This window comes from Triturus cristatus, chromosome 12 (assembly GCF_964204655.1).
Source record: "Triturus cristatus chromosome 12, aTriCri1.1, whole genome shotgun sequence".
Lineage (NCBI taxonomy): Eukaryota > Metazoa > Chordata > Amphibia > Caudata > Salamandridae > Triturus > Triturus cristatus.
In genome coordinates, this window is record NC_140595.1 from 139,991,274 (window position 1) to 140,006,016 (window position 14,743).

Below are 14,743 nucleotides of genomic sequence, written 5' to 3' on the forward strand. Positions count from 1 at the left end.
GCAATGATTTACATATTTCCCTAAATATTATTGCTGTCATTACAAATGCCAAAATGAAAGATATGTGAAAATGTGGCTAATTTCTGTAAGTTAAGTTTGGATTTAGGTTCACTTGATTATTAATCTTTCATTTAACTTGAAGATAATTATAAATAAGCTATTATGGAGTTTGGGGATGGCTGCGAGGTGATAGGCATCTGTTGATGGCATTAGTGTTTAAAAAATAAACGCAGAAGCTTGTAGCATATCAAATGCATTTTGAAGCTTATGCAGATTTAATTAAATATTAAATACAAAAAGATGCATGATTTTAGAAGTCTGTCCTCTAATTATGTATTACAACAAACAAATGATGGACGGAATGCTGACAATGCAGACATTCTCCCCCAGTCAAGAGATCTGGGTTAAATCCATCGTTCTTTTGCCCACTACGCCACCCCAGTTCAGACATGGCCATATGCAAATCAGTCTTGACCCTGTGCCTCATGGGAACAGTCCAGCCCGAACTGCCAAGCCATGTCTTCCCTGGACCGGAATCAAGCATCCTAGGACCGGTTTCTGGCTATCAGCCGTCATCAGCCAGGATAGCTTGACTCCAGTGGCGTAGTGAGCACGGGTCCCACGTCTGGGAATACCCATCCCACTTAGGGCGAAAAGCGTTACAACAAACAAATGATGGACGGAATGCTGACAATGCAGACATTCTCCCCCAGTCAAGAGATCTGGGTTAAATCCATCGTTCTTTTGCCCACTACGCCACCCCAGTTCAGACATGGCCATATGCAAATCAGTCTTGACCCTGTGCCTCATGGGAACAGTCCAGCCCAAACTGCCAAGCCATGTCTTCCCTGGACCGGAATCAAGCATCCTAGGACCGGTTTCTGGCTATTAGCCGTCATCAGCCAGGATAGCTTGACTCCAGTGGCGTAGTGAGCACGGGTCCCACGTCTGGGAATACCCATCCCACTTAGGGCGAAAAGCGTTACAACAAACAAATGATGGACGGAATGCTGACAATGCAGACATTCTCCCCCAGTCAAGAGATCTGGGTTCTCCACACTGGGGAAAAAGCAGCTGTCACATGACATTCCAATGATATCTGAGAGAAGCACAGCTTTCCTACTCGGAATGTTTGTATATTACTAAAGGTCGTACATTTACACATGCGAAAAGGAGTAAGCCTACCTGTGTAAATGCCTAACTCCTTTATTTGTCAGTCGATATTTAAGATGTTTAATTGTAACATTTGAGGGAACTTCACTTCAAGAATGTTGTTTTTACACAAATCATGTTTGAAAATTGCAAGGGCCTTCTGGCTACTTTGCATGCGGCTAAATATCCAAATATGTATTTTACTGACTGACATGGTGGCATGGGCTTCAGTGCCATAAAGATGCATATGATTTTATCCCTGTCCCGACCAAGGGTGTCACACGTTGAATAGATGTATAGTGTATATTTAGCTTAGCATTGACTATGTGTTACCCACTTCCGGCTAAGCAATGATTTACATATTTCCCTAAATATTATTGCTGTCATTACAAATGCCAAAATGAAAGATATGTGAAAATGTGGCTAATTTCTGTAAGTTAAGTTTGGATTTAGGTTCACTTGATTATTAATCTTTCATTTAACTTGAAGATAATTATAAATAAGCTATTATGGAGTTTGGGGATGGCTGCGAGGTGATAGGCATCTGTTGATGGCATTAGTGTTTAAAAAATAAACGCAGAAGCTTGTAGCATATCAAATGCATTTTGAAGCTTATGCAGATTTAATTAAATATTAAATACAAAAAGATTCATGATTTTAGAAGTCTGTCCTCTAATTATGTATGACAGAAGTATGTCTTCTGTTTCTATACTTGCTTAGATTCAATACCCGGAAATGGGTTAATTACAGTGAGACTGTAGGCTTGTCCTTAGTCTTATATTGTGGGAAAAAAATATGAAAAAATGTAAATAAGAAACCTGCTATAACTGATATCCATTAATAGAATTATTGACTATGTGCAATATCAATTAAAGTACATGGCATAGACGCTAAGAACATGTTTTCTATGTCTATGATTGAAGTCAGTTTCCTACCATTATTAGAAAAATCTATGTGCATGACTGGAAACTTTTAAATCATGAAATGTAATCATACACCACATTTGTAATTTATTTTGAGGACAACCTGTTTTTTAGGGTTGACATACTGGCTCTCTCCATGACCTATTAAAGATTGGTGTTCTCTCTTGAAGATTTGTGTGCTGGCAAGCTTCTCTGAGTGGACCGCATCTGATGTGCTATATAACTGTAGCCTGACTGTCGCTTGTCACCATGTTCAAGAAGGCATTGTGTTCCGAATATATATATATATATATATATATATATATATTTGTTACTCTTTCCAGTGTGCGTATGTCTTTATATAGACATAGTATTTATAAAGACATGCAGAGTGTAATGTGGTATTTATCATCATTCTTGAGAGTGGGACGGAGCAGTCACTCACAAGAGGCGAAGCCTTGAGTGGATCATTCATGATGCTTCTAACCTTCCTGAACAATGGTAAGAAAAAGCACAATACAGCCGCTTGAGCTCCATGCGTAGAAGTATGGATGATGCCTTGCAGTGTTTTCACGTGTAGTAGTTAGAAACAAAAGTATTTAAATAATCAGACCTCAGAGGACTAAGTCAGTGCAGTGAGATGTGCCTGCTAAGACCTTATTTGTTTTCTTTTCTAAAGGGATTCTATAATGCAACCTTTAACGCATTAAACAGTGTTTTGTTTTCAGTACCCCCAGCCAGACTGTTGTAATAACTCAGTGCTATCATAATTACTTCGAATTTGACCTTTAGATTTTAGTAATAATTGTGTGCATTTGTCACTATTTAGTAATTGTAGAGTTTTCTAGAAAATACATGTTACTGGGGGGGAAGGGGGGGGACACAGCTACAGCCCAGATGGCTGAACTGATTTTCAACAAATTTGAGACAAGAAAGAGTGCTTTTTTGTGATTTGGTGCAAATCCATTCAGTAGTTTTTGAGCAATAAATGCTCAAAAACTTTGTATCACACTGCGGAGGATCCGCAGGGCTGACATATCTCATGTTGAGATCTTGACTGCCACCATATCAACAAGATGTGGCGCCAGCCATCCTAGGACTCGGGACTGAGTCCTAAGTCCTAAACAGAATTAAAACAAGCATTGGCATAGCCAATAGGTCTCGCCTTTGGGACCTTATAAGTGTTTAGCCATGCAACAGTTGCATAACTAAATACTTATAAGGTCCCAAAAGCGAGACCTTTTGGCAATGGCAAGCGGCCGTGCGCCACGAAAGTGAAAGTAATCGCGGTCAAGCGCGCGCGCCCACGCACATGCACTGCATCTCTAGGCTGGCCTGGTAGCACTTTTTGGAGCCCTCTCAATAAGTCTCGCCAGACCAGCGCATGCGCTGGGTCAGGCGAGACCTAAAAATAGACATAAGGGGGCATGGTAGGGAGAATTAAAAAAAATAGACATAAGGGGCAGGGTAGGGATACAATGACCCCCCTAAACCTGGTGGTGGGGTCCACCCCATCTCCGGGATACTATGTATTTCCCTGCCCGAGACCATGCGCAAGATAAGTGTAATGTACACCCACCCGGCGAGAGCGCAAAGGAGCAAAGTAACAACTGCTCCAGAGGGGCAGGAGCAATGCCATCTCCCTCTGCACCTGGGATGGGTGGAAGCAGGGGAGCCAGCGGGGTTGCGGAGGCCCAGGGCCTCCTCCTGCATCCCCCAAAACGAGGGACCAGCTGTGGTGTGACCCAGGTGAGTATCAGGGCAACCCACTTAAAAAAAAAAAGCAAAAAACATGATGAGGCCAGCTCCTGCATTAGAAGGGAGCTGGCAGGGCCGTGGGGACCCTGGGCCTCGTCTTGCGACCCCCAACTAAAATGATAGTCTGGGACACTATATAAGATAACTATAACTCTTGCCCTCGCCATGCTTTGCTAATTTCACACATATTACATCACTCATGACATCTTCTATGACATCATTAATAATATCACTGCAACAATGCAATAAAACTAATGAAGACAAAACTGCATGGCAGGGGCGCGAGTTATAGTTGCATTAGGGCACGAGTAATAGTTCATTGAGATAACTATAACTGGTGAATTTCAAGGTTGTTTATGGCTTGTTTTAACTGACATCTTCACCTAACTATACCATCACTTTAACCTTTGGTGTTTTCAGTGGGAAAAAAAAAATATATATATATGCTCAATGTTGGTGAAAGTGAATGTAGCACAATAACATGTTATTTGGAACACGTGTACTAATAACCACTGGTTTTTACTTTTATTACTACAGTGTAAAGCTTTTATTAGAACACTAAAACATAAATACCTTGGAAAGTAAGTGATGACTGTCTCACTGATACTTTTGCTGAATTAACTCTTTGCGTTCTAGTTATGATGAAACCTTTGTTTATAGCCACTGCACATTAAAAACAATATGGCGTAAACCATAGTTGCTGATCTGCTGAAGAGGATAGGTTATATATTTACAATGTTGGGGAGGGGAGAGCAGCATGAGCCATTCTCAATAAATGTGCTTTTTTTTCTTTTGGGTCATGGACTCTACAGACACTCAATAATGGTATATGTTATGACCCCGCCCCCCACCGCGCACGTTGATGCACACAGCGCGGACATTCAGCTTGGATTCTTGGTTATGTACTTTGTGAAAAGACCGCGTAGGGACTTCAATCACAAGCACTTCCAGCAATACCTGCTGCAGTTCCCTAAGGTGGGCTAGTGAGAATGGAAAGTAAAAGGAGCTGTGATGCTGTAATATTTAGAGAAGGTTGGACCAGAGGCGTAATCCGAAGCACCAACTTCAACAGTGAAAGTTTGTGAACATTCTGGGCGTTGTAACAAGGTGCGGCAAAAAAGAAAAACACTATACATTATACTTATGAAACACATCAACCATATCTTTGTCACAAACACAATAGGTTGGGGATTAGATACGCAAATTCTGTAAAAGCTTCTATGAAGCAGGAAGATTTAGAACCTTGAAAGGATTGGATATGTTTTACGTCTCTAAGTCAACTGCTGAATTTATTTTGCTCAGAATCCTTGTGCTTGGTTCCTGAAAGGGTTTCATATTAAAACTTCTTGGAATGTGTTTTTTCTTCATCAAATGTGTTTCGCAAATAATACAAGTGCTGTGTATATTCTATAATGATATTCAAACAAAAGAAATGTCCTCAAAGTATAATGTCAGAGACATATCAATATTCAATTTCAATGTCATTGACACACTCTGAAATGTTTTTGAATTTTTGCAATGTTCAGAATGTTGCCAGATATTCATTTTTTTGGAATGGATTTGAAGCATAACCTCCAAGGGTTTATTTTCTGCATCTGCCTGTCATGGTAGCTTCATGGTATGTTATTTCATTCAAAACACGCCAACAAATTCAGGATTGGAGTCCACATTTTATTATGTACAAAGAACATTTATGCTACTGTGACAGCACAGGATGCATACGAGTTGTCTTTCTTGGTATATCAGCTGCGTTTTTCTTGATAATGTTAGGATGGTGGCTCTCAGGTTTCGAAGCAATGTCATTTGAGCAAAGGATTGTATCTTCATCATTAGAATAACGCAATCCTGTGGAACATAGATCACGTCACATTCAGTTTCATGGTGCTCTTCACTAGTTACAAGTAAAGTGCACGTAGATGGACCATTGACATCAGTCGCTTCCCGGGTTCTTCTGTGTCCAGTCACATTTTTCCTAATGTGAGCCATTGCACGACCCGAAAGGCACTTGAACATTCAGAATCTAGGAGTGTAAAGAGACTGTGATTTCTGTCTGGGTAAAGCGTATGGTTTGGTACTACGAGATGGGATGTATTTTACAGGGAATGAAAGAAGACCTTTATCAAACCCATACAGGATGCAGTGGATTCTAGCTGGGTGATGTTCTAGTCCAATGAAGTGTCAAAGGTCAGACTTTGGGTGCTTTGGATTGGCCAAAGTGCTTTTCAGATCTGCAGGGGAGACGCAAACTTTGAAACCCCCTCATTTGTCTTCATTTATCAAAGATCTTTTAATTCATATATGTGTTAATGATGATAGAATTGCTTTGTGGGTATTGGACAGTGATTCCCACTTCTCTGTGTAAACAATTTTCCGTTTGCCTGATGTGTTCAGCAATTATGTGATGGAACTGTATGGAATAAAGTTCCTTTGTTTTTAGTTTTTAGTTGTGAATTCTGGTAGGGGTTTCTCTGTTTCCAATGTATTCAAAACTTGTAAAAATGAGAGGTTATCAGTATTTACTATAACAAATTTTTTGAAGCAATGGTGTTTTTCCTCAGCTACTGGGCTTCTGTTCCTGTTCCCGTGTGCTTTGTGCACCAACATTGCTCCATGTGTAAGTTTTTGAGGCTGTATTTGAGATAGTTGAATACCTTTGAGACCTTCTTTGGCTTAAAAAGTGTCCATGTTTTAGATTTGTCATGCTATTATGTTACTTTGGTTCTAATTTTTAGAGAGGAATTGCATTTCCAAACCATCTGTCTGTCACTTTATTCTGCGGGGATCATTTTTCTGTATCCAGTAGGGGTAGGATGGTGAGGTAACAATGAGAAGGAAAGCATGACATGAAAGTAGATGGACGACAGAGAAACTAAGCGTGTTATTTTATGCACATGAAAAAGTGTGCGTGTGGTTCTGGAGAGAAATGACTATGAAGTTTTATGCATAATCATTGTTTCATATATACCTTTAATATATTTATATTCATCAATTAATATTGTATGCATTATCAATGTATTATCTATATTGCATTTCACTTCTTCTTTACTTATTTATTTAAATAATCATTTATTATATACCTATTTATGCATTCCATATTTATTTGTTTTATTCAACAGCAAATGTTACACCTCCATTGATATCTTTTATTAGTATTGTATTTATATTGTATTTATTGATGCCTTTTTATTAACTTGTATTATATTATAAAACTCAATAGAAAATGTCAACACTAGAAATGACTATGAAGGACAGAGGAATAAAAGAAAAAGGAGAAGATATAAAAACCTTTCCCTTCCTTTGTGTACTTAAGAGATCGCTACCGTCCTCACTTTTGCTTGGTTGGGTGTCCCTCACCTCATCATCCCTAATGTTTCACTTTCTGAACATAGTGTATAAGACCCATCCGACATTGAACTCCTCTGTCCCTTAGATCTCCCACATTGTGTCTTTATAACGTTGGGACCGCTTCATGATGTCGGAAAGAAGTTCCACAAAAACAACAGGGTACCCACAATGCTGGTGAGGGTGCTGAATTGATGGGTCTGCTGTGTAATTTCTCACCCTCGTTGTACATGCCTGAAAATAATATTTTTTAGAGAAACCGCAGTGTGAGCTTAAATGGCTGCACCAGTATATTAGTTCCTATGAACGTTTAAATCGTAATGCCCCACTTTTCGTAACCCCACTGCTATAGAAGGCACACTATACGAGAAGAAAACGTCTCAGAATAAATAAATAATGAAAAGGAGCATATAATCAAATATGCTCCTTTTCATTATTTCTTTATGGCCTGAAAAGATGCCCTGCACCTCAGGGGTCTGGGTCAGGATCAATGTCTTGGGGGTGAGAATGGCTCTGGTTGCAGAAGGGTCCACTCCATCAGGCCGGTGTCCACATAGATTGAGGCTGCAACTGTGGAGCCGGCCAGGCGGACAGTCGAGGTCACTGCCTCATGCGCGCATGCTGATCGTAGATGGTGGTGGAGGGAAGGGAGGTGCGCTCAGCCCCACAGCCTGACCTTTTGTGAGGATGGGCAACCAGTCTGAATCCCTGGGGGAAGTCAGAGAGGCTTTGCGGCTGTAGGGAACAGAGGGAGGCCCTGTAAGAAAATTGTTCTACGTGAGGCTGCCTCAAATCAATGCACATAGCAAACCTGAGACTCCTGACTAGGGAGAGAAGTGGCCATTGTGAAGCAAGAAGCTGAGGCTTCTGGTTCAAACTGGCCCATAAAATGTTCGGCTTGTTGGGGTTGTACCAGATTTCTGCCTGCAAAAGCAGACTCCCTGGGGGCGGTTTATCTTTTTGCGGTGGCCCAAAATTGCTGCCAAAGTTTTCCATAAAACGAGCTGTCAGCTGCCAGTCTGAAGGGATCAGAGTAATTTGAAGTGTAAAAAATTTGACTCAACAATTACCACTTGGACTCTACGGGGTGTTGACTAACTCTTTCAAAGGTACGTTCACTTTTTCAAGCAAGCCCGAGTGAAAAGAGAAAAATATTTGTAAGACCTACTGCGGGCTTAATACTGAATGATGAAGGCAACACTCGGGGTGCAAGGGTGGTGTGTTTAGGAGAGAGATGCTGTCTGCAGGTACAGCTTAGAGAGGGTGCCGTGAAAACCAACTTTAGAGGATGTCAAGCCGTGTCTACAACATGACCCCAAAAAAGCAAGGCAGGGCTCTGATATAGGATGCAGACTGCAGCTGCCAGGGAGTGTAAGTATTGCTAGCATCATTCATTTGAACATCAAAGCAGCTTTATTGGCGACCAGAATACTCTCTCAGGGACAGGTAGAGAAACCCTGGGATATGTTCGCATTTTCAAACCTGGTTCACTGCCCCGATCTGTGGAAACCCAGAGTTGAAAAAGTCAAAACACTACTTCATACTTTTTGAGCGCACTAAATCTATTTTTTTTAAGATGTATAATTTTCAATGACTAACGCACCAAAGGCCAGCTGTAGCAACATTATTAGGAATTGCGATTACCGAAACGCCATTTAAGATAGCGATTCCTAGTGGATCACAAATCGACCTACCTCATGAATATTGATGAGGTAGGTTGCAATTTGTGAGCCACTATGAATCGCAGTCATCACAGGAATGGTAGCCTGCTGGGGTCAGCAGACCACCATGTCTGTGATTGCTTTTTAATGAAACCCATTTCCATAAAAGGAAATGGGATGCCTCTCAAGAAAGAAAATGAAACTTTTAAGTTTCATTTTTTGAGAGTAAGCAGTGGCCGTGGAACCACTGCCTGCTCCTAAAAATATTTTGTTCAACATTCTCAAAAGGGAAGAGGTCCCATGGAGACCCCTTCCCATTTGTGAATGGGTTAATACTAATTTTGAATTGGATTTAAAGTATTGTAGTTTTGCGACAGAACATTAATGCATACATTCCGATTCAGTATTTGGTAGCAAACTCAAATTGTGAACCGGTAACATGTTACTGAATTGCAATTTGATGTTTTTACATAGGAAAAATCTTTCTGCCCTTTTATTTTTAAAAACTGGATTTAATGTTCTAGGTTTTCACTGGAATGGTAGAGTGCTGCACCATTCATATGAGTTCATGTCATATGTTTAGAACTGTGCATATTCACTTGGCCCTTTCACATTCCATTGGTCAAATAGTAGTGTCTAGTCATGGTGCTTATTAGCATTTGCCTTGCATCATGCCTATTAAGGGTAGAGGCAGGGGCAGTGCAAGAAATGAGTGGCGGAAAGACATATTTCACATCCAGAAGGGGAGACTGCCCCCCGGCAGGCCCCAGCAGTCTCACCTCTCTCGCGGCAGCCTCTGCAGCTAAAGGCCCGCTATGCGGTCCTCTGGTCTAGTTGCTTAAAGACGGCCTCCGGCGCCAGATCTCCGCTGCAAACAAACAGGATTTAGGCAGCGTTGGCATCCCGGGGGCTGATCTCTCAAGTTGTCTGTCCAGAAGCTCCCTAACATAGCAGGATTCCATCGGATCAGCTATGGTTGGCCGGGAGCCCCTTAGGAATGTGTTCTGTTGGCCATCTTGCCTGGCCACGCCCCCTCATACAATAAAGTTGACAGGTATTTCCAATAAATGTGTTGGTTCGCAAGACACAAATGATTAAAATCCGAACGAAGTGGGAAAAAAACACTATTGGGATAATATAACATGTAGTAAATGACACGCATGAAGTGTAGAAGTCCGCAATAAGCTCATCTAGCTGCTGTTGCATTGGCTGACGAGGATCTTCCCATCTCCATCCAGCCATTTTGTGATCACTCTGCATCCCAAAATGTAACTAACTTAATTCCTCTTCTCTTTGGGTCACTACTTTCATCAGTGAATTGTAACATTATTTGTCCTGCCTTTGTGGTGCCTGTGTCTCCGGTTGGTATTGTCCATTCCCTATAAAAAACACAACTGAGCAAAATCATGCACCTCTCAAGGACCTTGCTCTTGCAAGAGGCCGCCATTCATGACTGTTCCTTATCCAGAAGTAATCTGACCTCAGTCACAGTAAAATGCCTCATTAAACGGCATTAATAAGTGATGGGCAGTGATCTGCCGTGACGTAGGCAGTCCCCGGCCTGGCGCAACGCGGCATCAGGAACTGATATGTCCTGTGTCCCTGGAAGCTGATGCCTTATGGTACCTGTGTCCAGTTAAACTGCTAGTTTATTTCTCTTAATTCGGTAAATGAGCATTTGCACTTGGTTGAAGTGCCTGTGCATAAAGTGGGACACACGCAGTACAGACACTTTAGATTCTAATAACTAGTTGACATTGATTGGCATTTTGTGTTGGTTATTTATTTATAGCTTTGCCTGTTACCGTAGAAAATAAAATAATAAAATTGGTCAAGCACTTAACTCATCAACTTGCAAATATACATTTATATACATTTCTGGAACAATACAAGGGCAGCCCTGTGGTTGGGCCCTGAAGACAAAGTAGAAAAGCAAATTCTGCAGAATAGAAAGTTTAGTTATATAAATATTTAAGAATGATTGATTCTGGTAAAAAAAATGGTTTGGGAAAGATATTGCTTTTCTAATAGGTTGCATTGTTAGTGCAGAAAATGTGCTTTACATGGTGTTACAAACCACCCTTACCTCCCTTTACCTCTTCTCTCCCGTATGCCCTAAAATTACCCCTATCTCCCTTTAATACTACCCTTCCCTAAACACTAAAACCACACTTACCTTTACCCACCCTAAAATTTACATTATCCCCCTAAACATTATCCTTTCCTAAACCCTAAAATTACCCTTAATTGTACCTTCCCTTAAACGCTAAAATCACCCCTACCTCTTCCCACCCCTAAACCCTGAAATCATCTTTATCTCTCTTTACTGCTACCCTCCCTGAACACTATAATCATGCTTACCTTTACCTCTACCCACCCTTAAACCATAAAATCTCAATGATCTCCCTTAACTCTATCCTTCCCTAAACCCTAAACTTTTCCACACATCCCTTTACCACTTCCATCCCCTACACCTAAAATTACCCTATGTACCACTCTTTACCCGCACCTAAACCACTTTTTTTGAATTAACAAATATGTTCTTTTAAAAAACCTGTGTGGTAAAGTACTGTGTAACACAGGATGCGGGGGAAAGGAAAATCCTGTACTATGCACATACCTGCGTGATACATACTTGCATTGTAAAGGATGGGTGGTAAAGGTAAAATCCTGTACTATGCATTTACCTGTGTGGTACATGCTTGCCTGCGTTGTAAAGGATGGGGGTAAAGTTACAATCCTGTACTATCGACTTACCTGCGTTGTACCTAGTTGTATTGTAAACAATGGGTGGTAAAGGTAAAATCCTGTACTATGCACTTACCCACGTGGCACATGCTTAAGTTGTAAAGGATGCCTGGTAAAGGTAAAATCCTGTACTATGCACTTACCTGCGTGGCACATACTTAAGTTGTAAAGGATGCCTGGTAAAGGTAAAATCCTGTACTATGCACTTGCCTGTGTGGTAAAGGTAAAATCCTGTACTATGCACTTACCTGTGTGGCACATAGGTGCCTTGTAAAGAATAGGTGATAAAAGTAAAATCCTGTACTATGCTGTTACCCGCGTGGCACATGCTTAAGCTGTAAAGGATGTGTGGTAAAGTAAAAATCCTGTACTATGCATTTAGCTGTGTGGTAAAGGTTTGTGGTAAAGGTAAAATCCTGTACAATGCACTTACCTGAGTGGTACATAACTGCTTTGCAAAGATTGGTGGTAAAGGTAAAATCCTGTACTATGCACTCACCTGCATGGCACATACTTGCGTTTAAAAGGATGGGCGGTGAAGGTAAAATCCTGTACTATGCACTCCCCTGCATGGCACATACTTGCGTTTAAAAGGATGGGTGGTGAAGGTAAAATCCTGTACTATGCACTTACCTGCATGGCACATACTTGTGTTTAAAAGGATGGGTGGTGAAGGTAAAATCCTGTACTATGCACTCCCCTGCATGGCACATACTTGTGTTTAAAAGGATGGGTGGTGAAGGTAAAATCCTGTACTATGCACTCCCCTGCATGGCACATACTTGCGTTTAAAAGGATGGGTGGTGAAGGTAAAATCATGTACTATGCACTCACGTGCTTGGCACAGGGTGGATGGTAAAGGTAAAATCCTGTACTATGCACTCACCTGCATAGCACAGGATGGATGGTAAAGGTAAAATCCTGTACTATGCACTCACCTGCATGGCACATACTTGCTTTGTAAAGGATGGGTGGTAAAGGTAAAATCCTGTACTATGCACTCACCTGCATAGCACAGGATGGATGGTAAAGGTAACATCCTGTACTATGCACTCACGTGCTTGGCACACACTTGCGTTATAAAGGATGGGTGGTAAAGGTAAAATCCTGCTCTATGCACTCACCTGCATGGCACAGGATGGGTTGTAAAGGTAAAATCCTGTACTATGCACTCACCTGCATGGCACAGGATGGATGGTAAAGGTAACATCCTGTTCTATGCACTCACCTGCATGGCACAGGATGGGTAGGAAATGTAAAATCCTGTACTATGCACTCACCTGCATGGCACATCTTGCGTTGTAAAGGATGGGCGGTAAGGTGAAATCCTGTACTATGCACTCGCCTGCGTTGTAAAGGTTGTGTGGTAAAGGCATTGCATGGTAAAGGCTGCGTGGTCCCATGACCCGCTGAGATCACATGGGTCCGCGTGGCTTGCGTGAAGTGTTTCTAAGGAAGCCGCGGCCAGTGATGCTGAGACTGAGGGGGAGGAGTCTTGGCATGTCTTTCAGTGGTGACGTCTGGCATTTGAAGTCATAGTGGACAGAGCCTCTTAAGTAAACTTTCTCACAAAGGCCCCAGAGCTGTCCCTGCGAAGCTCCCTTGGCAGGTCTCCCGGGCATAGGGGAGGGGGCCGAGGGGCACAGACCACGCGCGTCCCGTGGTGCATGCGGCCCGTTCCATTGATCATTAGCTGTGTTAATGGAATAAAGAGAGCCAACGTCAAAACTATTCCCGTGGAAATAAAAACCTCTCGTCGGTGAACAATTGAGCGGCGCGTTCCCCTCTTGTTCGCTTTTAATGGGCGGTCTCCTTTCTGATTAGATGGCTCTGATAATGCGGGATTAAAAGATTTTTTTTCTATAGCATTTATGCAGTCTTGAGGAAGAAGAATTTATCAGACTCGAGCGACAGAGAATCTTTGAGCGAGCAGTAATATCGCCCCACCACACTGAAGCTGTGTTTATCGGGGTACACCGAAGGCCTTCGCTGGAGCCTTCCCTTCATGCTACATGCAAAATGTATTTAACATAAAAAAAACAGCAGTCACCACTATTCCAACCCTAGATATTACCTTTCACGATATTTGTCAAAGGTCTTCAGACTCCGCGCCTTCGCCCAGTGAACTTCTTCGGTTAAACATGGGCTTGTTGGTCAACACACAGGTGACCCAAAGGCGCGTACCGGACGCATGTCCTGCAGATCAAACCTTGACATGAGCATGATTTAAATACCATGTAAATATTGATCCGCTTAGCTTGTGTAGCCATCGCAGAAAGGGAGCAAGTACATCACTCTTTTTATGGAGCCTAGATTTCATTCTAATGATCAGTGGAAGTTGGAGCCAACCTCAGCACGGTTATTGTTAGAAGGAAAACTGGGCTACATTTTTTGAGCTTACTGTTTGAAGCGAGTAGGGTTTGCAACACATATACATACAGTTTATGGCATTGAATTGACTAATGTCATTTCATCTATGTAGACAAGGCAGCAAGAAGTACATCTCAGCCTCTGCTAACCCACCCTCTCCGTGGCTGTTATCAGTGCAGCAGGCACTTTGCCTCCATTCCGCTATCCTCTCTCTCAGGGCCAAGACCCCTAATCTTCAATGTAAGTGCGGGATAAGCCCTTATGAGGCCCCACAGGGAGAGCCAGATGATTGGATAGCAGGTACCAGAGCATCTGTCAAGCTTCCTGGCACCCACCTCTCCAAGTACCGCTTGATGGCTGGCTACACTTGGCGTTGTGCGTGAGGGGGTTGAGACACAAAGGGACCCCCTGCAAAGCACAATAAGTCCTAGGGCAAAATACAAGTGGAAGCAAAAAACCTAGGCAATTAACTGGTCCTCTGGCGACCTGTGACAAACTCATTGATATACATACAGTATATCAATGAGTTTGTCACAGGTCGCCAGATGACCAGTTAATTGGCTAGGTTTTTTGCTTCCATTTGATGTTCGGGAGGGGACCATGGAAGAGGGCTCCATTTCCATGAGGGCGGTGGGTTGAGTCTGTACGGGATACAGGGTGCTCTACTCTACCAGCTCAGACATGATCCAGGCTAGCCCCACCTAGCAGGCACGACTGGCAGGACCCCTTAATCTTATTTCCGAAACTAACTGGAAATGCTTATGAAGCACAGCCTTCCTTGGGGCACGCACCAGATGAACAGCTTTCCAG

At 42.2% G+C, this 14,743-nt stretch overlaps 1 protein-coding gene across 4 annotated transcripts in view; it reads left to right on the forward strand.

Annotated features, from left to right (window-relative positions):
* The window catches only part of MEF2D (myocyte enhancer factor 2D), a 415,917-nt gene that overhangs the window by 120,796 nt on the left and 280,378 nt on the right, over positions 1-14,743 (forward strand). The gene's annotated exons all lie outside the window — the stretch shown is intronic.